This window comes from Pararge aegeria, chromosome 19 (genome assembly GCF_905163445.1).
Source record: "Pararge aegeria chromosome 19, ilParAegt1.1, whole genome shotgun sequence".
In the NCBI taxonomy this organism is placed as follows: Eukaryota; Metazoa; Arthropoda; class Insecta; order Lepidoptera; family Nymphalidae; genus Pararge; species Pararge aegeria.
The window spans coordinates 882,976-910,068 of NC_053198.1; positions in this window are offsets into that span (position 1 = coordinate 882,976).

The window sequence follows — 27,093 nt, forward strand, 5'->3', positions numbered from 1 at the left end:
GTTGGTATCAGCCAGGTAGGCCACCACTAACAATATATTTGTCGCAGTAACGTAGAATTTCAGTCGAACCGAAATTACGTGACCGAAAGAAGTGACTTACTAAATGACGCTTGCATAGCCGTTTGCTATTGCCTGTATCCCCAGCTGTCATAATATCACCTCTTCACAGGAGACATGGCACTGTGCTCATATTTCGTACGTCACTTTCAATGTATTGTATTGTATATATGTGTTACTTTACGAGAATGTCACGTTGTTAACGTGTTTCCTGTCGTTTAGTACATTTCTATTAGATTTGAAAAGATTATGTCTTGTTTATAGAAGGGTTTAGGATTTTTATTAGTGTTTTTATCTATACTTGGAGGAATCATAAATTAGTTACGTACAGTGAGACAAACTTAACATCCCTTCCTTATATTAGAAAAAAAAAAGGATTACTTTCAGAAGTGGGATAGTAATTATTATGGTGTGATGAGTGGTGATATTATAATATTTTTCCTTTACCGTTAAATATAAATCGCTTAGAATGAATTAAACTCGGGGAGTTTACCCCCGAAAGTGAAGCCGAAGCCCTATCAGGCAATCACTACTCGAAAGTCATCGTCCGAGATTTAGAATTTAGAATTTGTGTGTTTGTTTGTCGCACTCTTTTTTATTTATTTATTTATTTACACCAACAACTTATACACAATGTTTACCAATTTATCTTATTATAACATATACTGTATATTTGTTCACTTTTTGATGTAACACATGAGACCAATACAAATATTCATTAGCTTGATTAAGTAATATATAACGAAAAACGGAAAACCAAAGAAATATGAGGAGGGAAATATGACATCCATACGTACTCTATAGGTGCCAGTTTTCCGTTATATCTTACCTTGTATCCTAATAGCTACAGATGTTATAAAACCGCTAATTAGTATGTATATATATTAACATACATGTCATGTATACACAAACTTTTCGTTTCATAGAAAATAATAGAAAACCAATTTAACCAAAACAGAGTTTCAATTGAAATCCAACCCCAAACTGCGACGCAATTTCAGAAAGGAAATGGGCCGTGACTGCAATTAACCGTCAAAGGGCGCATGCATAAGGGATGTTTTCACCCCAATTTCACCCCAATCACGGCAACTTGTACTTGCAGTGGAAAGGAAAATCGACTATGCTGTTTTCCAAACGCCTTAATGCCTTAATTATTAAGTCTATAGTAGACAGAATATCCATTGTAGCCGTGACCTGAATTCGGGGTTAAGGGAATAAGAATTACTTTATTTATCACAATGTATTCTTACACTTTCTTTAATAAAGGATATTCAACAAATCTATCTATATATACTTACTGTCCAAGTTTCTTACAAGTTTCTAACCGCGGTTTAGGCTGCACGTTGATAGTCAGTCAGTCAGGATTTTGAATTTTGTAATCTTTCTTAGTGTGTGGTTACGTTATAACATATAACGTAACATAATATAACGTTATAACATGTGTCGTAACCGAAAGAAAGGATTGTTCGAAAATTCACCCAGAAGGTGTTTAAATAGGGATTTCAAGATTGTATGAAACTCTGTCGTGTTTTAATATAAATAATACTTGGTACTTTGGTTCTTAAAATTTTTGAATTATTTTTGGAACCTATGATTAAGTATATGATAAACGTGTTTCGACAAAGGAATGACGAAAAAATAAATGCACAGCATAAACCGCTGATTTTTGCTTCGTAATCTTCGTTTAATAGATAACTACATTTTTTTACCCGTAATATTCTCCTAGAGATGGAAGCATTGATAAAAAAAACAGTACTAGTCCATTTCGGACTTCTATAAAAACGGCAATAAAATCATGATTGTTTGAAGCAGCCCATTTAAATATTTATTTTATTCTGTTTTTTTTTTAATATCAGCTATTAGCGGCAACAAAATATTACCAGTGAATGTGTGGTGTGCCGGTGAACTGTACTTGTCGCTTAAGTATAGGTCCTGGACCTGCTCAGTATAGTGAACGATCCCGTTTCTTTGTGCCCCTTAACCTAACTCCAAAGGCTAGAGAAAATAATGTACGTGTGTAAATTATTTTCTCTAGTTAACTTCTCTTTGTAATCCACCAACACTTGTCTTTCGAAGGAGGACAGTGCAGTTTTTTCGCCAAGAACTATTCAAGATTCGTCGTCACATGAAAATTTGGTACTTGGCTTGGTGAATCATCCGTGCCTCGGAGAGCACATTAAGCTTTCGGTCTTGCGCCTGATCTCTTTCCGGTCGTATCGAAACTGCCATTCCATCTGAGTACGAGAGTGACAAAAAAGAGAGTGCACCTACATTTGAACACATTCACTTTAGCGCTATAATATCTCCAGCGTAGTTAGAAAGTCCCTCTGAAATTGACCACCGTCGCCGATATGGGTCAGCAAAAACTTTTTTTTACTTTTACGGTACGGTATTGGTACGGTTCCTGAAATGTATTCATCGTGCAATCTTCTGGGACAAACATATGACCCTGGTAGCTAGAGTGCATTGTAACGTTCTAAAACAATTCAAAAGCAGTCAAGGCATCTCAGAGTCATAAATTCTCACGAGTCGCACCGAATGACAAATGAATGCGTCACCTGACAAGAGTGATATATCGTCGAAAATGAGATGTCCTAATGCACGTCACACGTGGGACATTAATAATATCGGTTCAAACATTAATATTAAGTTAAGTTCTTCAACTTAACTGCATAAATATTATGGCTCCGAATTAATCTATGGTGTTATAAGGAAATAAATTTTATTTTTAATGCGCTATATCTTTATTACTTAAAATTTAAATTTTAAGCTATAAATAAATTTCATTAATGATGAGATGAGAACATATCATAATCTTAATTAAAGAAGATATTTGCGATCGAGAGGCTTGCACTAAGTTGTTAACATTTGAAGTAAGGAAAAAAAGGAAGAACGTATTCTATAATGTTGGTGGAGCTTGTAGGAAAGATCTGGATATACGTCTGCCTTGTGGTTTTGTAATAAAGAGTACTATAAGTGTGCTAATAAATAGTTTGTCAAGATGATGTTTTAGTTCTTATTCTGTGTTTTAGTCACTCTTCTGAAGTGGCAATGTCAAATGCCACTGTGACTATTTCGTTTCAGTCCAATAAATTGCTCTATATGATGGCCTTATACTACTTGCACGGTATACTTGTCTCCACGTTTAATCCTGCTCAAGAGTTCATTGAGCTATTATTTGATGTGAAATTATATCTTCATTACACACATGCATTAGCCCAGTGGGTAGGATTTCTATTTAATTCTTTGGTTAGGCCATTAATGGAATACTGCTCTTTTGTTCGGAATCTGATACAATGTTTTATTAAAATGTTAGATAACTTGCAAAACAAATTATCTAAGCACTTAAAGTATCGTTTTTCAAGATCCAGACAGAAACCATTTGCTTTAGACTGTATGAAAGCCCTTCAGGCTCGTCGACAGGTTCGTGATATTGCTTTTTTGTTTAAAACTTTAAGGAATAAAATCGATACTCCAAAACTAACTAGTAGAATTGGTTTTGTTCGACCAAAAAATATTATATCTAGGCGTAAATCCCCTTCATTTTATTTGCCCTTAGTTAGATTCAAATTAGATTAGATATATTTAATCTTACTCTTCCTCAATTATAAAAACATCTTTATTATAAATTCTAATTAATTTTTCTACTTCAAGGTACTACATATGTTTTCATATATCCGGTTTGATAGTTGATGTTAATAAGGGTACTTATGTTCCCTTATTAACATTATTTACCATATTTAAAAGTTTCATATTTAAGTTTTAAGTTTGCTATAAATTTTTATGTATTCGTATAGTTTATTAGCGGCGGTTTGTTATTTCCTTTGTATTTATACTAATTCTAATAAGTAAAATGTTTGGGGTTTAATAAATAAGATAAATAAATATAAATTTAATTAGGAAATAGCCCAGTAGATAGGTTTTCGACTTCAAGTCCACCAATCCGCGCTGGGCCAGCGTAGTGGACTCTCCTTCTTATTGTCAGAGGTGACCTGTGCCCTGTACTGGGCGCGTAATGGGTTTATATGATGACTAGCTTTTGCCCGCGACTTCGCTGCGTTAAATTAAATTTTAAATTTGGTAAATTTTAACTACAAAGGCTTATAAATGTCTTACTGCTATTAGAAAAATACTGGGTAAGCTTACGCGTGAGCAACCTACGTAATACTGCCCATGTAAAAATCCGTTTTCTCTCAAGTCTATTTCAGTCAGTCAGTCAGTCACCTTTGCCTTTTATATATATAGATGATGCTGATGATGCATTGACATAAAATGTGCGAAATATTGGACATTTATTCTATTTCTTTATTTTAATCTTCCATCTTTGTCAGTAATGGCATCGTAGGAAACCGCGTCTTGCTGCGTTGCCTTTAGTGTTAGTAGTTCGGTTTTATTTACTTAATAAGAGGATATATCTGGAAAATAAAATATTTAATGTTAGGCTGCGAAAGGTTTTAGGTCTTTAGATGCTTTTCGATTGAAAATTTCAATTCAATTAATTTGACTACAGCTAAAGAAGTTTAATATCATACGTGCTTACAAAAGTACACACGAGTTTTTCTTACAGTTCCGAATGATGATTAAAACACTGGGTACAAGTATTTACATTTTTAATCATTACTCGGTTCTTCCTGGGTGCATTGAGGACTCTTGTTATTTTAATTATCTAGTGTATCTTGCTACACAACTAACAGCTTGTGCTACAGTTTGAATCTAGTTAATCTATACTAATATTATATTTTTGTTTGTTTTTACCGAATAGTTTCCAAAATTATTAGACTGATTTCTTTACATTTCTTTACTAAAAGAAAGCTAAGTTATTATAAAGTTAAACAGGGTTGAAGATTAATGGAAAAAAAATTGGAGATCCTTAACAAAATTGCAATAATGTAATCCAAAGTAGCAAAATGTTTGCCCATAAATTGTATTGCGCGCTCTATTCTCAGCGCACTATAGGTGCTGAGAAAACTATTCGTATTACATAAGATTAATTTATGACATACTTATGGTACCTACTCATTACCTACATAAAAGTCCGCGAAGGAGTAATCAAAATACCAGCTTTTGTGCTCTTAAATTTAATTAGATCGCCGGTAGAAACAAAAGTGGGTTATATTTGTATCGCAGTATTCAATTAGATAGTTTAGTGAACAAGGTATTATCTAGCCGTACAACAGTTTTTAATTTATTCTAATTAGAAAGGAAGAAAGGAAACACTTTTACTCGGGTATAGTGGAAGAATTAATCGGCTAGAATTAAAATAAAACTTGTCCCAAAATGTTCTGTCTGGTTTAGACCCAGGGCTGATCTTCCTTGAAGCCAGACGTGACGTTTGGACGGTAGGCACTGACAGAGCAACGCTTAACAACTATGAATGTGGTTCAAAATAATGTAAAATAATAGAATTATATAATTTAAAAAAATAAAGAAATGTGTAATAATTAATAACAAAAAAAATCCAAATAAAATTTTGTTACAGAGATCAAGTCGAAAAAAAAAGAATAAACACACGCAGGGACCCTTGCTTAAATGTTTAGTTTTTGCAATATTAATATGTGGACATTTAATTTAAAAGCTATTATGAGTTTTAAAAATTTTAATACTCAATTTAAACAAAATATTTGTTTATAGAAATTCACTTTTAGAAATTTTTTTTTTTTATGAACTATACCGATTTTTGTACAAGAACACACTTGCTCACGTAAAAATATCCGTAGATATAAAAAACTACATCTAAATTTTATCCTATTTTTTACAGAATACGTATTTTATTATCTTCTCTCTTAATAATAATAATAATCCTTAATTGCCATACTTATTATTAATACAACATCAACTAAATTTATTATTAACAATATGGAATATTACCAATTTATTATTAACAATATGGGAAATAGCCGCAAACTCAGCCTAATACTCTTTATTAGAAACAATGCTCAGCGCTGAGTTTCAGTCTGCTCCAGTATCAAACTGCCAATTGTTTTATTATTATAACTAAGAGTTACAAAATTTAGTAACAAATTGAAATAAATTGTAAAAAAGAACAAATAAAACGAACACAATCTGTATATTTAACGGTAAAAAGTAAAAAAAGAAAGGTGTAAAAATAATTGTTGTAAAAACATTAAAAATAAAAAAGTGTCAAATTAACTGTTCCTACTGAATGCTTTGAATTCAAAAATAAACTTGGAAAATGTCGCGGGTACCAGCCCGTAGTTTATATAACATAAAAAGCCTAATAGTATATACCTGGACAATGATGAGGAGGTAGTTAGTTGTGTAATCAAGTAGCACCAGAGGTAGAGCCAGGTTGAGCGTGAAGCAGCTGTTGGTAAGATATCTCACGTGACAAGACTTAACACACCGAAGCAAACGCTTGGTCAGCTCTCGAGACGATTCGTCTGGTAATAATAAATAAATAAATAAATATACTACGAAAATAAAAACATCGCCACCTAGCCCCAAAGTAAGCGTAGCTTGCTTTTGGGCACTAAGATGACTGATGAATATTTTTATTAATAATATACATAAATACTTAGAATATACATATAAATACCCAGACACTGAAAAACATTTATGCTCATCACACAAACATTTTCCAGTTGCGGAAATCGAACCCACGGCCTTGTACTCAGAAAGCAGGGTCGCTGCAAACTGCGCCAATCGGCCGCCAAACTATTTTTGGCCTAAATAATAAACTTTATTTAGGCCAAAAATAGTTTATACGCAGAGTTCTATATTAAGTATATAAAAAAACATTGAATGTAAGATCTATCAATCAACAAAACTTCTTAAAACATAAGATTTGGTTGCTGGTGCCATAATCAGGTTTCACTGTTTATATATACCAGCGACCGTTAAACCCAATATGAATACCTGCTTACTTAATAAATAAGGTTAGTAACTGCAAATATATAGGAATGTATAAACTATTTGTAAGACCAATACACCTAATCTATCTAGTTACACCAATTTCTGTACTAGTCAAAACTGTATCACAGTGAAATAGATAAAATAATAGTTTGGCATGCAGAATTCGAGCGGTATTTGTTTCGAGAAAAAACATCGATATAAACATATCAGAATAAAGTGTTATAGTAAATTTATAAAGTGGGTAAATAATTAAATTTTAGATAACTATAAATTCATATTTGCCAGATATTTGATTAAATTGATTAGGATTTCTACACGTTTCATTATAAACCAATGTTCATGACATTGAGTTTGTGGGTATTTTGATATAAATACCACTGCTTTTTCGATACACTTCAGTCCTCCATGGACTCAAACGATGCGAAGATGCCTCCCGGTGTCTTAGTCCTTGTCAAAAAGTTTCACCACTTCTCTTCTTCCCGCGGGTATCGTACGAGGCGACTTAGGGAATATAACGGAGAAAGGGTAGCAGCGTTCTCAGTGTTACTACTACCGTCTACTGCGATCACCAACCCGTCCGCCCAGCATGGTGATTATGGGCATACGCTCCGCTGTGATAGGCTATCGAGATGCTATAAAGCCGCTATATATATATTTTTTTTTGCAAGTAAGCGATAATGCAGCCTAAAGTGGAGCGCGCGCGCTTAGAAGAAGCCTATTCACTCTAGATTTGAAGGTACTCATATTGCCATCTCAGTGTCACGCACTGGGGAAAATAAAAGCTTGAAGGGCATTCCAGATCCTAGCGGTGCGGATCAGAAACGAAGATGCGAAGCGCTTCGAACGCGTCCGCGGTATATCGACAGCGTAGGGAATCTAATATGAGCTAAGAGACCTCAGATGATTTTAATTTTTTTTTACATGAAAATGACTTGTTTTTCAGAAATAGAATAGAATGATTTGCATCCATTAGAACTGTTTTACAATAGTGGCTGATATGTCCAATCCGAGAGTATTAAATAAATTTGAGCCTTACCTTTCGTGTCCAATTCGAACACCAACCGTTCCGTCAGACGTTTAATATAGCTCGTGCAGAGGATGCGAGTTTGAAACGAAGCAGAACATAGTATCCACAGAGACAGCAGTGACCTTAGTTCACGGTATATCATATATGATAACACTTTATGAGTCTGCAAATAAGTACATAATTAAAAAAAACTGGCCATGCTGTTTTTCCAAAACGAGCAAAAAAATCACATAAAACGATTTTTTTTCTCGTTTTAATATATAGAAGCCTCTTAAAAAAATTATAATATAATTTATTTGTAACTTCAACTGTCAAACTATCATGGTTTATAAGATACAGACAGGCAGTTAAACAGACAGACAGACATACAGATAGATCGACAGACAGACATACCAACAGACTGGCAAGCAGGCAGACAGGCAGACATATAGACAAACAGACAGGCTGGCAAGCAGGCAGACAGGCAGACAGGCAGACATATAGACAAACATACAGGCTGGCAGGCAAACAGAAAAACAAACAGACAGACAGATAGACCGACGAGTGGACAGAGAGAGAGAGAGGACAGACAGTAAAACGGGACCCTTTGGGTACGAAACCCTAAAAGTAAATACACTATCCCTCATAAAATTTATAGCCATTGTCATTCGATACCTCATATACTCAGCTCATAAATATTTTTTTGTTTTTTCTATAATTACACTCAACAAGTGTCTTAAGAGTAAGTTGGTGCCAACATAAGGCTGCCTACCTTTTTCCAAGCAATAATAAACGTTGTTGGATGAAAACAAGTAAGCGTATATGAGTAATTTGCCCTCATCAAGTATTTAATTATTATAATATAAATGTAGATCAATTTACTGCGAACGCAGGGAAGAAGGGATTTTTACAGGGTTTAACAAAATTGGGCTAATCAGGGTTGTCGCAAAAATAAAACAATATTAAAGAAGTGCGGTTTCGGTTATAGAAAACGTAAAAATGTATGCATTAGAGAAATACATAGAATAACTAGTATATGTTTTATAAACTGCCACAAAATGCATTTTACTCAGAATGAGAAGGTCTCAGCTCGTAGTACACTACGCTGGCCAAGTGTGGATTGGTAGACTTACACACGTTTTGGCGAACGCTATGAATTAACAGTCAGGAGTGCAGGTTTCCTCGCAATGTTTTCCTTCACAATCAAAGTATTTAATATTTAAATTACTTATAGGTATCCTTAAGTAAGAGGTGAGCGCCGGGGATCGATTTCGGTCCCTCCAAAAGGCTTATACCAATTGACAACAAAATTGACCGTGTGAGCAACTCGGCAATATAAACATTCCCTTTTTTTAAATATAATGACAATAATCCAATTCTTCAATAGGATGCGAACACAGGCAATATTATTAAGCCAAAGGGAGACCGAAACCACTAGCCTATTACAACTGGTTGCTTGCATATTAGCAGAATAGCAGCTATGCGGCCCTGGTACTATCACAGCTAAAAAAACTCCAGTATATTTCAAAATGTTTTTAAAGATGGCGTTTTACACTGTGGGAAATGGAAATTCGAGTACGTATAACTGTGTTATATTGGTAGTTGGAGGTGATAGCTCACTGGGTAGGAGCTCGACTTCACTTTCGGGGGGCCGAGTTTGAATCCCAGCACGCACCTCTTACTTATCCAAGCTATGTGCGTTTTAAGCAATTAAAATATCACTTGCTACAAAGGTGAAAACTTCGTGAGGAACCCTGCATGCCTGAGAGTTTACATAATGTTCTCAAAGGTGTGTGGAGTCCACCAATCCACACTGGGCCAGCCTGGTGGACTATGGCCTTAACTTGCTTGGACTTGCTTTGTAGTGGGCCGGTAATGGGTTGATATGCTGACGATGATAATGAATGTGGGATATGTTAGATTATCTTACTAAAACTATATCTTACCCTGGGTCCTTCTATAACAACTGCGGCACCAATATAAAGAACAGTTGTCATTAAAGTCATCAATACCATAACGGAGATCTGGAAATAGTTATACGAAAATTATATCACAATTTCAAACAAATATATCAAAATGGATGGCAAAGAGCTTCATTAGAGATCTGTATCGGTAATGGCGTTAATACATTGTTGATTTGCGAGAGCATAGCGTTATCTTAGCGAGTAGAGTAGAGTTTTATATGACAGAGTTCGTTCGTGTCTGCTACGCCGGTGTTATTAAAGCTACATGAGAATTGACAGGTGGCAGTGCCTGAGGTTGATGGAGCGCTAAACTTGAAACGACGAACGACGTATTAGTGTTTGCTCTGTCTATAGGCGATGGTGGTTTTCCACTAAACAGTGGCGTGCACTTCATACATGCGTAAAATAACTACCTACCCGAAAATTGATTTACTCGTATATAAGGAGGATTTTTTCATTTTGTTCAATTTTTCTACTATACGCATACCTCGATGAGAACACGCCAACTAAGTTACCGTTTGATTGGCCCGTCAATTAGTACCATGAATATATAAAAAAAATTGTATTCTTTAAGAGATAAAGAGACGGACCAATGAATGGATGAAAAAACGGTAATTTATCGCGAGAAAACTTAAAAATCCTATTACTTGGTAAACAATTTAGTACAGCAGAAACTCTTTGAAACCGAGCTTAAGCTAAGCTCGGTCATAATAAGGAAGCAACTCTATTGATCTGCTTCCAATACATCCCGACTAACGTATTCTAATTAATTTCAATTCAATTCCGTGCGCTGGTTTAGGATAACGCATTATGTACAAACGTTGGTTTTAATATACCATTGGCTATCACAGTTCTAGTGAAATAGGTATTGAGGTTTACCGTAAATCTGTAATCTTCGGAGAAATGCGACGCTGTAACTAAAATATTTCTGTAGTCCCTCATTCCAACTTCTGCGTTTTTTTCCGTAATTGTTTTGAGTTTAGCGTTGAATTCCTTTATTATTAATGAGTACAACAATAACTCGGTATCATGCGCTGCGAAAGCAAGTGGTAGCGTTGAGACTACACTAGAAGGATATTCCAGCATATTCAAGCCAATCAGGTCCACCATGGCTGATAATAAACTGAGAATTACAACTATTTTACTATTACTATCTGTAGCTTCCGTTACTTCCTTTTTCGTTATAAAATAAGGTTTACTGGTACATTTCTCGTCTAGAGCCTGAAGTTTTACATGCATATTGTCACGTTTTGCCAAAACTGCTAAAGGTATCAGTTCCGCAACCAGCAAATATTTAAAACTGTATGCGAATAACACGCTCTTAGGTGGAATAACATTTGTTTTGGAGAGATCGGTGATGTTCAGTATGGCGATGACGATGAGGATGATGACGGTTGTATAGAAGATAACGTTACCAAATATTCTGTGAAACTTCCTCTCGAACCAATGAGAACGGTTGATGCAGAATAGGTTTTGCAGCAGAATCAAGTTATGTATCTCAGACTTCGCATTTATAGTGTTCGACTGCATTGCAAAAGTTAATAATAGTAATAATAAATCCCTTCAAAAAGCCGTAAAAAGCTGTAATCCTGGACTATATAGCCGGTACCGGTATAATAGCTGGTGAACCCTCAGCCAATTACAATAAAGCTCAAACACAACCTTCTACACAAGCACGACCTTACACACAAACAGAACCCTCCAGACGACAAACAAACTACTAAGACCTAATTTTTTTATTTAATGATACTGAGCGGAAACTGGGTTTACACCTCTATCTAAAATAGCAGCTGTAACAGTTTTAATGGAAACAGTTAAATTCGAGTGTCAAAGACAAGTTTACTATTTAAAACACTAAAACTATAATACTTTTATGTATTTATGGTTTCTTTATTCCAAATGGTTACAGTTTTACTTTACAGCCTGCTGATGTCTTCGGCAAGGAAGTTATTCAACCGAGTATTTCAGCTACCTAACTGAACAGTGCTTCTAGTATCCTTGAGCTTTCGCAAAAACCACAAATTTATTTAAAGTGCTTTCACACACACAGGCACACACACACACACACACACACACACACACACACACACACACACATACACACACACAACCGCACACACAACCGCACACTAACACATACACAAAACACCCACAAACACAAACAGAAACACACACACACGCACACAAATCTCAATAAAGTTATGTTTATTTGAATGTGCTTATGTAGCGACCAAACATGAAGACTTAATAGCAAGATCCTTTTCTGGAAAATTAATACTGCCTCTCTCTATCTATTATTAATATATACAATAGTATATTAATCTAATATTAATCTATACATAATACATATCTAATCTATTATTCTATACAGTAAAGGACAATTTTTATTTAAAAAAAATTGAATAATAATAGTCGAATTCATTATAGTAGACGGTACTTGAAAACTAAATTTATATTCTTTATTTTTACTTATGTAACAGGCACTTTTACACTTCGGTGCAATAAACCGGCACAATTTTTTCACACTTCGCTGGTTTTCTCTCGCAAAACTTTTGAAAACATTTATGATAATAAATGCAAGAGCAAAACAAAGCTGCTTTTGTTCCACAAACTGTAGTAAATCTAGTTTTGAATGTCTTATCTACAGTTGTATTTTGGTATTGTAAACGACGGTTTTCTAGTACACCAACTACTAGATACTAGTAAGCCGAAATTTAATTTTATGGCTGTTCTTATTCGTTTTCATCATTTAATTTAAAACTTTCTTACAATTTTCAGTTTAAAGTAAGTAAAATAGCGGTAACAATGCTTTTGTTTATGACTTGGAGATATGTATCCGTCACAATATTTTCTCACTTTGCTGGTTTTTACTTTTGGAAAAATTAGTTGAAGCAACATACGTTTCTTCGTTTTCACTAAATTTTATCTACAGTTATGTTTAGGTTTTAAAAGTGACTGTTTTTGAGCACAGCACTTATAGAATTAAGGTAGATATTGATTTTTATTTAAATTAATGTAGTCTCTGGGGTAACATTATTATTTATTAATTATTAAGCTATGATAATTAATTCGTTTTCAGTTGATTGTATATTGATTATAATTGGGGTGAACTGATATTTCTACCTGGCTTCATACCCAAAACAATTAGTATTATCACACGATATCAACAACAGCCCAATCAATACATGTATAAAGTTAGTTTTTGGCCTTACTCTTTCAATGAAGTTTCATTTAACTTTTCGTTAATCTTAACTAAATACTCGTAACTTGCGTAATGCACTTTTTGCTTTAATCAGCAAGTGTGTTTCTAGTTAAGTCTCTTAATCTTTTCGTCTCTTAATCTTTTATTTTCTAAACTATAAAAACTTTTAAAGTAATGCACAAAAACATATATACACACACGGATACACAAACACACGCCCGCACGTACGCAAGTACGCACGCACGCACTCACACACGTACAAATCACAGTATTGCGAAGACGTTAGGCATTGTGTTTAAGAGATGCTCAGTCGAAATTTAAATCAACTTGATTTGAAATTTGGCCGACGGAATGAAACGTTATTATTTTCAACGTCGGAAACCTGTTAAATCGAATGCTCTTTACTCGCAACGACTAAGTTGCGATATTACGCGAATTTTATGTGTACTTCATATTGTGTGATGTGTGGTGCAGATTACTTCTCTCTTCATGTGTTATGCGGATAACGTTAAAGAAATTAAACTAAACTTTTACTTTTTTACATTACGCAGAAGTACGGAATACATAAACAAAATGGGCAATGCAACGTAGATTTAGAGAAATAACTTACCAAAATTGTTCGAAAATGAAAAAGAAATAACCACAACACTTACGAAAATAACACACAAAAAACACTAATGAAAAGAAGTTTAGAATTATTTAAAAAGTGGATAAGCCTTAATTTGTGTTTTTTAACTTTTTGCTGAGTTGACGTATGACTTTTCACAATGAAATATTAAAGAAAAAAGCGTGCATTGCTGATCGGAAACATGCTGCATCCACACTTCTTGAACTATTTAATGCACAAAATATTTTTATAATAATAATAGGTTTTACATATTTTTCTTATTATTACTTTTTTTTATATGTACAACAGATACAATTACAATAGCAGAATGCGCGCTGTTCAGACCGGAACGCGCTATTGCAACAATGCTGCTTGCACACAAGCACGTTATCACTAATGTAAGTTGTTGGTGATAACTAAACTCGTTAACATAAAACTAAAGCTAGGAGGGTTCCAAACGCGCCCTGGTCTAAGAAGAGCCCACAAAAAACATAGCCAGGTTATTTTTGTTATCACCATCACACAGTCGAATTAATATTGAGCTATAAAGTTAGAGCATATCCAAGCTTTTTTGGTCATACAAGTAATCTTGTATACTATAGTAGGAACAACTACAAATCCTTATTTTTCACACGTGCGCCAGCGTCGATCACTGAAACCACACTGAATGCGTCAAGCGATAACCAATCCGAGCTTAGCTAGAGACTCGAAGTTATATCACGCGATTTCACCAAGTTGTGAACAAAAACAATACCCTGGGTTACATATGTAGCCCACGCGTGTACTCTAGTATTAATATTTAGCTATGAAGTCAGATCAATTCATACCCAAGCGTTTTGTCATACAAGTCCTATTAATATTCCCGTGAAATTCCCGTAAATCCTTAATATTATAATAGCATTTTGCTGTAAGACTAGATATGTCACATAAAGCTCTAATATTACTAAAATAATAGAATGTTGTCTGTTATCATACTGATTTCAATCAATACACGACATGAACTTTTAATTAGAGACATATAAAAGCATCTTTGTCGACATCGCATCGACCGCGTTGGCGTGAAAAGCGTTCGCCATTACCCGTGATTAAGTTTCAGTCTCTATCCGGCCGGGTCGCGGTGCCTTGCAATTTTCACCTGAAAAGCCTTAATTTTCCATAAGAAACGCGCCAAGGACCCCTCAAAGGCCTGCAATTCAGGAGTTAATTCACTGGAACGTTTTTTGGTGCTCACTAACCTTTTCCACCCCGCAAAGTGGGTGTCAAGTGCAAAGGAGATCTTTCATGAAATTTGTATTTATGAGCCCTCATGAATACCTTGTTTTAGAATTTGAATATATTTTTTTAATTGAGGTTGAACAAATATGGGCCTTACATAAGAAGGCTCACGATCACTCAGCGGGCGATGGAGAGAGCAATGATGGCAGTATCTCTACGTGATCAAATCAGGAACGAGGAGATCCGTAGAAGTACCAGAATTACTGACATAGCTCAGCAACTCGCGAAGCTGAAGTGAAAATGGGCGGGGCAGATAGCCCGCTGGAATGGGTTGCGAGGTGCTGGAATGGCGACCCCGAACAGGTAAAATTATTCTTTAAAACAAATAAATGATTCTTTCTTTATATTATTCCTGATTTATGCATAAATAATAAATTAATAAATATTAATATACTACGAAAATACACACATCGCCATCTAGCCCCAAAGTTAGCATAGCTTGTGTTATGGATACTAAGATAGCTGTTCAATATTTACATGAATATAATACACATAAATACTTATAATATACAGATAAACACCCAGAAACTGAAAAACAATCATAAGATCATCACACAAACATATTCCCGTTGTGGGAATCAAAAAACCCACGGCCTAGGACTCAAAAATTAGGGTCGCTGGCCACTGCGCCAGTCGGCCGTCAAACCTAACTAACGACGAAGTTGTCGGGCTAATATTAAGGTTCACTCTTGGAAATGAATACAACGAACAATGAAGTTACAACCAAGGAGGAACCGACCCGACGATACGGGCTGACAGACGGATAAACAGCGCGCTTTGCGATGCAAATCCCACCGCTTCAGTTGAGATTCTCCGCTAAAAATAGCTTTAAAATTGTAGTATTCGTGCGTTATATTTTCGTGAACTGCCTTAGGAGTTTAGATTTAGCTTTAGGTAAATTCCCATCATTTATTAACGCAGGGGTAGTACTTAGCATGTTCAACTACAGACGGCCAAGTTAAAGACGACGACTACTTTAGACGGCCGAATGGCGCAGTGGGCAGCGACCCTGCTTTCTGATTCCAAGGCCGTGGGTTCGATTCCCACAACTGGAAAATGTTTGTGTGAAGAACATGAATGTTTTTCAGTGTCTGGGTGTTTATATGTATATTATAAGTATTTATGTATATTATTCATAAAAATATTCATCAGTTATCTTAGTACTCATAACACAAGCTACGCTTACTTTGGGACTAGATGGCGGTGTGTGTATTGTCTTAGTATATTTATTTATTCAACTACAGATTACGAGATGCTGGGCTCGTTTCCCGGTCGTGTTAATCGTTTGTATTTGGTTTTTCTGTAACAAAAATCGACTCAGCACCAGCACAGGGTAAGGAAACTGGCTTCGTAGAACCAGTAGTTCTATGCCCCGTGAATTCCCGCCTTTGAGATCTTTCTGGAGAACTCTAAAGCAAGCCCGATTTATCGAGACGTTTTTCTTCACCGTTAAAATAAATTTTTGTTAATTTTTCTTAGTTAAAAACGCACATAGCTCCGTAATGTTGGAGGTGCGTGCCGGGAATCGAACTTAGTCCCTCTGGCCGAATAATAAATAATAAATAATAAATAAATATACTACGACAATACACACATCGCCATCTAGCCCCAAAGTAAGCGTAGCTTGTGTTATGGGTACTGAGATAGCTGATGAATATTTTTTTATGAATATAATACTTATAATATACAGATAAACACCCAGACACTGAAAAACATTCATGTTCATCACACAAACACTCTCCAGTTGTGGGAATCGAACCCACGGCCTTGGACTCAGAAAGCAGGGTCGTTACCCACTGCGCCACTCGGCCGTGAAATCTCTATACTATCACCGATTTGTATTACTTAAATTGTTTCATTCTTTCAATTTCTACTTTAATAAGTTACAATACTTCTTTTTATCTTGTTTTTAAATATTTCCTTTAATAGCTTAATCCGGCTTTATTACTGTTTTATACATCCCGCGGGAACCGTTTGTTTTCCTGGTATATAAGTAGCCCATTACTTTGCGTCCTTTCAACTAACTCTATGCCAAGCATCGAGTTGATTGGTTGCGTACTAGGCGTTAAGGAACGACAAGCAAACAAACAAACAAACACATTTGCACTTTTTATATTAGTATGGATTGACTTGACGTTAAAAGCGCTTATTCAGTTGACAAACTTTAAGAAAATTAATCCATATTATGCTTTTGAATTTCACATGCTAAAATTATTATTCAATATTTTTTCTATAAATTATGAAAACTGAAAACTATAATTTGAACACGTTACAAAGTAAACAAATTGTTTCCGTATTCCGTTCCTAATTTAAAACAAACGATATCATAGATAACAAGTACCAACTTGCATAATATATCTCCGCAATGTTACTATCAAAGTATCGTTTGTACAAAACTACGAACATGTTCAAACAATTTGAACGGAACGTTATGGAATGGGTCGAGAATTAAACTTACGTTATGGTAATACCTATTTAGAGAACATGTGTGCTTGTTATAATAATTGTTTCCCTACATGATATTACAGTTTTATTATAAACTAGTGGACCCGCGCGACTTCGTCCGCGAATGAGTCAACTTCAAAAAGTAGTCGTATGTTGTCACAGACTGTTTTATAGAACTTTAAAGAAACAATTCCGATGTATTTACTACATATTTCCGTCGTTTGGCGTAACGTTACCGCATCCCACGCATCGGAATCTCTCAAAAAGGATATTTATTGCAGTTTTTGCAACATTTCTCATTAATGACGGTTGCCATTGGTCGTAGCGTGATGTTATATAGCTTCAATTGATCTACCAATCCAAAAAAAAAAACTATATTGAAACAGCATTTTCTGAGATTAGCGCGTTCAATCAAAACAAAACTCAAAATTTTGATAATATTTCAACTATGCCTATCTTAAAAAAAACCACCTCAATCTAAAACTCCGTTGCGCGGATTTTAAAAGACAAATGCGGAAAACATAGCGATGCTGTCCTGTAGGAGCTGTTTGCTTTTCCGGGATAAAAAGAAGCTTATGAGCTATTCCAGGATCATGCATTCGATCGTTGTTCCATATGCCTTTCGACGTGCTGTTATCTGTGAAGTGTAATGTCCTTTATCTCCGACAGTATTTATCAGACCTTAATTAAAATGAGCAAGATGATACTATTTAGTGTAGCAATACATGCTATACTAAATAGTATACACTTTCAAATAAAAAAAGAATTATTATAATTCATTCAAATTTAACGGAGGTATGAAGTAAAATTTATAAACAATTTCTACCCATTTCCCGGAGGAAACTTACTGTTTATCGGGATAAAAAGTATCCTATATGTTGACCCGGAATATCAGCTAAGACTATACCAAATTTTATTTAAATCCGTTCAGTAGTTTTCACGTGATGCCCGGACAGGTAGTAAGACAGACAGACAGACGGACGAAATTTCAAAAAAAACCTGTTTTGGACTCAGTATCGATTATAAAGCATCCCCCGGTCAACATTTTTAAAATATATAAAATGTACAGATATCTTCCAGTTACAGATTTATTAAATAAATAAATACTACGACAATACAACACATCGCCACCTAGCCCCAAAGTAAGCGTAGCTTGTGTTATAGGTACTAAGATGACTGATGAATATTTTTATGAATTATATATACATAAATACTAAGAAAATACATATAAACACCCAGACACTGAAAAACACTTATGCTCATCACACAAACATTTTCCAGTTGTGGGAATCGAACCCACGGCCTTAGACTCAGAAAGCAGGGTCGCTGTCCACTGCTCCAGTCGGCCGTCATTATTATAAGTAGAGAGACTTAAAAAACATCGAAATAAACGGAATGTATTAGACACACAAATCATCCTTAATATTATTATTATAACTCTTTATTTGAATACCACATTAAGAACTATACAAGAAAAAAAGAAACATAAAAATAGAAGCAGAATACAAAAAGCGGCCTTATCGCTTAGTAGCGATCTCTGCCAGGCAACCTTAGAATTAGGAAAAAAAAAGAAGAGAAGTAACTGCTGGTGGTACAAAATATAAAATAAATACATACGAATGTCTAAATACTAATACATAAACTAATATACACAAATACATCTAGTATAAAACAAATATTAAAAAAAAATACTAATAATGAACTATAAACCATATAATAAATACTTAGATAAAAGTAAATAAATACTATTAAACATCGCCTTCAGTTGGACAAATAATAAAGCTTAACGGCTTTTTTAAATATCGCCAGTGACTTCGACTGTTGTATGTTTATAGGAAGCGCATTCCACAATTCGATGGCTTGTACGGTAAATGAATGTTTATAAAATTTTGTTTTGTGGAAAGGCATACTCAGTGTTAGGGCACGACACGATCTTAGACCGGATTGCCCTTCAACAAAAGTAAACTTCTCTTTTAAGTATGACGGAGTTTTTAAATGATTCTTATATTCTTTTTGGTATGTTGTTTTCTATTATTTTGCATGCAACAGAAGTAGTAGTAAGTTAGAGCTCGTCCAGGGAGGTCCTTTAAGTACCACCTTGCTTAATTGTGCTAAAAAGCAGCAGTTTGTACAATGCTGTATTCCGGTCTGAGGGGCGTGGCTGCGGTGTTATTACAGGCTCATGTGACTTTACACCTACGCCTCAGGTTAATGGACACAGGAGACACTAAGCAAGATGTGTTCATCAGTCTGTTTATAGGTCATACTAACATTAAAAAATATATTAGTATGTAGCAAAGACATTTTCCTCAATTTAGTTTAGTAAAATCTAAATCAAAACAGATAATTAAACCAAAGAGCTTAGTCTACGTTTCTCCGTGTACCGAGTTTAGATAATTAAGTTAGAGTTTACAAAGTTTCATGGAGTGGTACAAAATATAAGCGAACGATTGCGTATTGGAGTTTACTCCTTAAGAATCGATTTTCATACATAAGGCGCCCGGTATGAGAAAATCGTGAGGAGTAAAATCTACTGATGAATGACCTCGTTACGTTTTCGCTTTGCGACGTTGCATGCCCGGCAACTGTGATGCGCAAACGTGCAACGTCGCTTTCGTTTAATTAACTTATTTTTGCTATTTAAGTTACCAAGGAAACCGAATATTATCTAGGTAAAGAATCAAACACATAAATATATGGGACAGATTGAGATAGAAAACATTATACATTTTTTTTCCTATTCTAGTTACCATGGAAACTAAATAATAAACATTACATTTATCCTACTAGTTCAGATACTCTAGATCCACCTCAATCTCTCGTAGGCTACTTTTAAGAAGTTACACTTCCGCCGTGTGTGAATAAATTGCAAAGGATTTTTAATTTTTACCCTTTCATATGGTATTAATCTTTATTCAGTTAAATAAACTCTTTTTGTGTGTGTTTCGATAATCGTACTTAAGGATTAAACTCCAGTCGTGCGTCGGAGCTGACACACACTTTTTTATTCATATCTATGAAGTGCGTGTGTTCAACGGTGCAGGCAGAGATGAGCGCTGTTGTTTTATAAGTGGGAGGTCCCAGTTTCGCTCCCCGGCGGAGAAAATTTTGTTCTCTGGTTTAGACGTCTAGTCTGGTGGGAGGCTACAGCTGTTGCTAGTTACCACCCCGCCAGATACTTGCCACTAAGCGATTGAGCGTTCTGGTACGATGCCGCTTAGAAACCTTAGACTACATCATCACTTAGCACAAGGTAAGATTGCAGTCAAGGGTCAATTACTACTTAATAATATAAAAAAAAATTAACTGGTGCCTGTGTGTACTTGAAAGAATGTTTGAAAGGACAAATTGAACGAAACCTTTATTATTCATTAAAATGTATATAATTGTAATAAGAGCATCATTACATGTACACAAACGTTCCAATACAATCTAATAATGACTTTTAATAATCTCTACTAATAATATATCAATGTAAGTTTGTTTGTTACGCTTTCACGCAAAAACTACTTAACCGATCCTCATGAAACTTTGTAAACATATTCTTGGAAGTGTTAGAAGTAATATAGGATATTTTTATCCCGACATTAAGAAAGCTTACTTCTTTTGGGAGAGGGGATGAAAGTGTTTGACGGTTGTACACTATAACTCTAAAAATTATAATCGATTTAAATAATTATTTTTGTACTATGGAGGTTATAATATGTGTTTAATTTTGCCCAAACTTTGTGAACATCTGATGAATAAGGTTGGAGATAGAGGACAGTACTCCTCAGCGGACAGCAGCAAACCGCTCATTTAAGCTTAGCGATACTGAATATTTTAAATTTTTAAAGAACTACCACTAAATTGAATGCCACATCCAAAAACAAAATCAAACGCAGACGTAGTCGAGGGCAACAGCTCGTTAAATATAAATATAATACGACAATCCACACATCGCCATCTAGCCCCAAAGTATGCGTAGCTTGTGTTATGGGTACTAAGATGACTGATGAATAATTTTAAGTATAATATACAGAAATACTTAGGATATACATATAAACTGAGTGTTTATATGTATATCGTAACACTGAAAAACATTCATGTAGTGGGTATTGAATCCACGGCCTTGGACTCAGAAAGCAGGGTCGCTGCCAACTGCGCCAGTCGGCTGTAAAATATTGTATGATAAATTCGGATTCAAACGGATAGGAACAAGTATGGCAGATGGTCAGTCGAATGGGCAGGATATTATTAGTGCTAAGTTATACGGCCCTTTATGGCAAAATAATTTGAAAAATATTAAGCTAGATTTACTTTATAGTGAGTCGTAGATACAAGAGATTAGTCAATATTTTGGTCCAATAGTCTTCTGATCTACCAACCCACGCATCATGAAACAACTCTCAAGTCTAATGCGACAGCACCGACGCAATTCTGCCTGTTTATTAGTTTTATAGGATACTATCTTCTGCCCGCGACTTTGGAATTGAGTCTAAAGCTTCGCTCGACAACAATTTTTAACCCTACCACGGGAACTATTAGAGATAGAGGTATAGAAAGTACATTTCCTTTTCCATAGCATAGGTGACATGCATACCAAATTCCAAAGCTTAGCTCGTAAATAATTTTAAATTTTCCCTAGAATAATGGAGTCACTTAAGGAATCGAAGGATAAATGATATTTTCCATATCAAAGGCTACATGCATGCAAAATTTTACCCAAAGCCGTTCAGCCTTTTTTGCGTGATTTAGTAACAAACATCCATACTTTTACATTAATAATATTAGTAGGATAATCCGTAATCGCGCTCAGAATAAGTTCCTGAGCACGATCACATATCTAGATCTAGTACTTTATATACTAGATATGCAATTTAATTTAACAAGAATATCAATGGCATCTTGAGTACTTCAAGGCAAAAGTGACTACGCATTTTTTGGGCAAACGCGCTCCAACCTAGACCTAATTATTGCTTTTAATCAGACATGTATGACGCCAGCCAATCGGTAATATAAATCTGTCTATATTGGAGAACGCTTCAGCTTGTAACTTGCGTTCTAAATATTAGCAATACCGTACTTGTCGTCTTCATGATAATTGTTAAAGGAATTAGGAAGTCTTCTATGCAGAAAACGCCCACCGGCACCTAATTGCGGGGTCGCCTATACCCTCGGGGATATTTTCATTCTTCTTATTTTTCCCCAATAAGAAAGTGTAAATCTCATTATGCTGTTCATAACATCCCGCCTCTGGGGTAAGACCCGAGTTTTTTTCGCTTTATGTAATTAATTCAGACTTCAAATAAATAAATAAATATCAAGTGTTTTTTTTGTTTCGGGCAACTTCTGTGTTAGTGTTTATCTGTGCCGTATTTTCCAAACAAATGAACTGATCAAACTGATCTTGTTTTGTTTTTTTTTTTGGTTTGAAAGGTGAATTAGTCAGGAGTGTTCTTAGCTACGTTTAATAAAAATCGGTCCAAGCTGGCCGCCGCCACAAAATTGCGTTTTAACATTTTACTTTGCAACTCCCTCAATATGAGTATCAAATTAAAGGGCTTAACTAGAAAAATACTAACCTCTCTGACAAATTTTAAGTTCCAGATGGCCGCCACCGTTAAATGGCGAATTACATTATTTTATCACAAATGCCTCAATGATTAATGTAAACTATGTTGAATGTCGGCAGTTTTTTTTTTATACATAATTTTTAACAAACATTTAGTTATATTTTATTTTTATACCTTTACTTTAGGCAACTAGGCCCTTATTAAATTCTAAATATTAATGTAATATTGTAGTCAGACTCTCATCATCATCATAATCAATCGGCTACCAGCCCACTACAGAGCATGGGTCTCCGCCAGCATGACCAAGTGCAGATTGGAAGACTACACACTAAAACAGTTTAAAAAATTAGCTGTCTGTAAAGTCGGCTTACTGACGATAGTTGAACGTGACAACGTCGTAAGAAAATACTGATGGAATGGTTGCATTTTTCAAAAGAAAATTTTAATTTTATTTGTTTGATAGATATTATCGTTGCTATAAACAATTGACACCACATTCAATTTTCACTGCACTTCATCCTTGCCGAAAACATGTAAATGTATTATTGTACAGAAGCTGTCCACGCGGACGCATCGCTTACTCAAGTAGGAGAGAGTCAGATGTCGAACGCTGAGGCCGACTGCGGCCACTTCAAGCCTTGAATGGAACGCCTCAGAGCGAGGTAACGCCGCATGCGTCATGTTTTTTCGTGCGTGCAGCCGGCTCCATCGAATTATAAGACGTTGTCATGTCAAAAATTGGTTGATTGCTAAAGCCTATTACTCTTTAAATGAATTTTTTGATAACAGTTGACGTGGAGACTGTTCTCTGGATCTGTTTAGTTTTCATTTATTTGCCTCTAATGATTTATTCTTTTTTTTTTATTGTTTTAATTTTGTTTAATTATTAATAATATTATACTAATATATATTTTGTCATAGATTTTATATTGTGGTTATACTAAGATTGTGTTTTTTTTTAATTTTTAATTTTATACTTATTTAATAATATAATTGTACGCCCGGCTGTGGGTATACTGTTTTGAATACTTTTCTAGGCCTTGTCTTGCATTTCTATGTGTAAACAGTGAACAATAAAATTATATTCTATTCAAATTCTATTCTATTCACACTCGTTTGAAAACACCATGGAGAACTTACCATACAGGTTGCCTCACTATGTTTATCTTCACCGTTACATGCTATTTTATTTGCTTACGATACAAAAAAGTATTACCTACCTTCGAGAGGAGGTGCCGAGAATTGAAATCGGCCTCTCCAAAAGAGGAAGCTCTCTGAAACTCTAGTGAATGAATGAATGATTGCTCTTTGATTGTACACCAAAGGAAAAAATAGTAACAGAGATCACATATGGGCTACGCCTGAAATAAAATCTTATTATTATTATTATTATAAACATATAAGAGAGTACAATTTGGTTGCTTTCTCACACAGCGATTTATCTATCTATACATATAAAAACGTTATGTTGGTTTCAAACAAACCAATTAATTAGTTTGAATAGCTTACAGAAGAATTCAGTAGGGCTGGGCAGCTTTTGGTAAACTGCGTCAAGTCTTCGATTCGCTGATACCCCAAGACGAAAGTCTATAACGAGTGTGTCCTGCCTGTAATGTCATATGAAGCGGAAACGTGGACACTGACAATCGACCTGATCCACAAATTTAAAGTTGCGCAACGCGCTATGAAGCGAGCTATGATGGGAGTCTCTCTTCAGGCTAGAATTCGCAACGACGAAATCCGTAAAAGAACCAAAGCGGAGGACCGTGTGTGGTGGCGCGCTCTCGGAAAGGCTTATGTTCAGCAGTGGACGCTTGTAGGCTGTTGATGATGATTTTGCTTTATGTACGCTTCAAAAATTCAAAAAGTTCTGCACCGATCGAGCTGAAATTTTAGCATGATATATAATCCGCATCAAGGATTGTTATTTTTTTATTAGTTACTAGTAGTACCCCTCGTTCTTCTTCCGCGGTATTTATTCTCACCGTTTTCTAAAAATTCCCTTCCCCCAAACAAATCAGTTATTTTTAGATATGCACTTAATTAAAAGAGTTTTTTTTTTAACTAAACCTGATTTTTAAAATAAGAACTTAAAAATATCTTTAGAACGACATTTTAAACGATGGTTTAAAAAGTAAAACAAAAGCGGACGAAGTCGCGGCCAACAGCTAGTGTTGTAAAATTATAATAATTTATCGTAAAAAGTAGGATTATTATTTTAATTTTATTTTATGTCGGTGATTAAATTAATTATGTATGTACGTCGTAATTGCCCATGATTAAAAGTGACATTTAATTTGTATGATAATGGCATTGTGTTCTCGGATATATTGCACAATAATGGCAGAAACACATTAACTAAAAGTGAACCATACGATGCGCCACGCTTGTATAGCCCAAACAACTTTTTTTTTTCAATTCTACCTACAACAAGTTGGCTTTTAACTGCAAACTTACCTGTTGGTGGGGAAAGCGGGCTTGTATGTTAGGGGTAAGGAAGTTATACTTCATCGATACCCCTAATTGGTTTCTACGTAACATCGTACCGGAACGCTTTATCGCTTTGCGGCTCGTCTTTGTCGGCAGGGTCACCCAGCCACGGCTAGAGCGGCCCACTAGACCAGAGCAGAGAAAAATCAGTTAGTGTAAATTCCTTAATATTAACTGCTGGGGATTGAATCCAGGGCCTCCGCTTATTAAACCACAGCACTATTGCGCCACAGAAGTTCGCAATATTTATTGTAAAATACTATCGTACCCAGCCCGCTTCGCCGGGCTAGATTTTGCTTTATTTTATTTAAACAATAAACTTACATCATTAAATTTTCAATTTAAGTCTCATAATATATTAAATCCTTTTTTTATCTCCGTATTCATTCTCTTCTATTCTCTTCTCGAGCGGGTGAAGATCATTATCTACACACATGTACAACCAACAATAGAAATATCATCATGGTAAATAAAAGCTGTATTTGACATTTTAACAGTTCAAAAATAGGAGTGCTCCGTTCGTCACCAAACTTTACAGGATTACTCGCCATGTCAATCCGGTGATTCCCTGAATGTTTCATTGAAATCGGTCCAGCCGTTTCGGAGCCTATACGGAACATACCCACACACTTTCTCTTTTATTATATAGATAGATGTTAAGTTTCTCGTCGAGATGTGTGCAGGAGTTGGGCTGAACATAAATAACAAACAATAGAACAGACTTATTATTACAGCAATTATTATTCTTTAAGTAATAATTGGTGGACCAAACAGACGGCCCACCTGATGGTAAGTGGAAAAACATCGCCTACAACCTGAGGTGTAGGTTTTAAGCCTAATGTGCCTCTAATGACACCGGCAAGCTTCTTAAGAGCGAAACACTTCATTGCGAAAATAAGCTTAAATGCTGAAACAAGTGTGACGGTATAACTCCACAATCAAGCTGTATCACAAAACACTGTACTTTCAGTATTTACATTTTGTTCAAAGTTTATATAAAACGTAAGCTTACAGAAAAATCCTATTATAATTTTAAGGATTACTTGAACGATAAAAAAGCTTGGGTATGAATTGCTCTAGCTTCATAGCTTAATATAAATAAACTGTGAGATGGTGATAACAAAAAAAAAAAATAACCCGTCTAAGTTTGTTGTGGGCTCTTCTTAGACCAGGGCGCGTTTGGAACCCTCGTAGCTTTAGGTTTAAGTTGGCGTACGAAGCTATCACCATCCCCTTACAATTATGTAAACATATATGTATGAACGCTTCATAAGTGCCTGTGATAGGCCTACATGAATAAAGAAATTTTGAATTTGAATTTTATAATATTAGTAATAGATTACCCAAAAACAGTCCAAATAAGAAGATGAAACAGTCGGATAAACAGCTTTTGTGATGCAAATCTCCACACTTGAGCTAAAATTTTCAACGCGGAGCGAGAGACTTCAAAACACGTTCTGAATTTTTAGTAGTTTACTTAACTGTTCTAAGTAAACTCCATAGTTTAGTGCTAAAGTTGATGTTACTGAACAGTAGTATAAATTGCGAACTCAAAAAGACATGGACTTTGTTCTTTATCATATTAAAATTGTTTTCTATTCTGATGATAATCCAGCTAC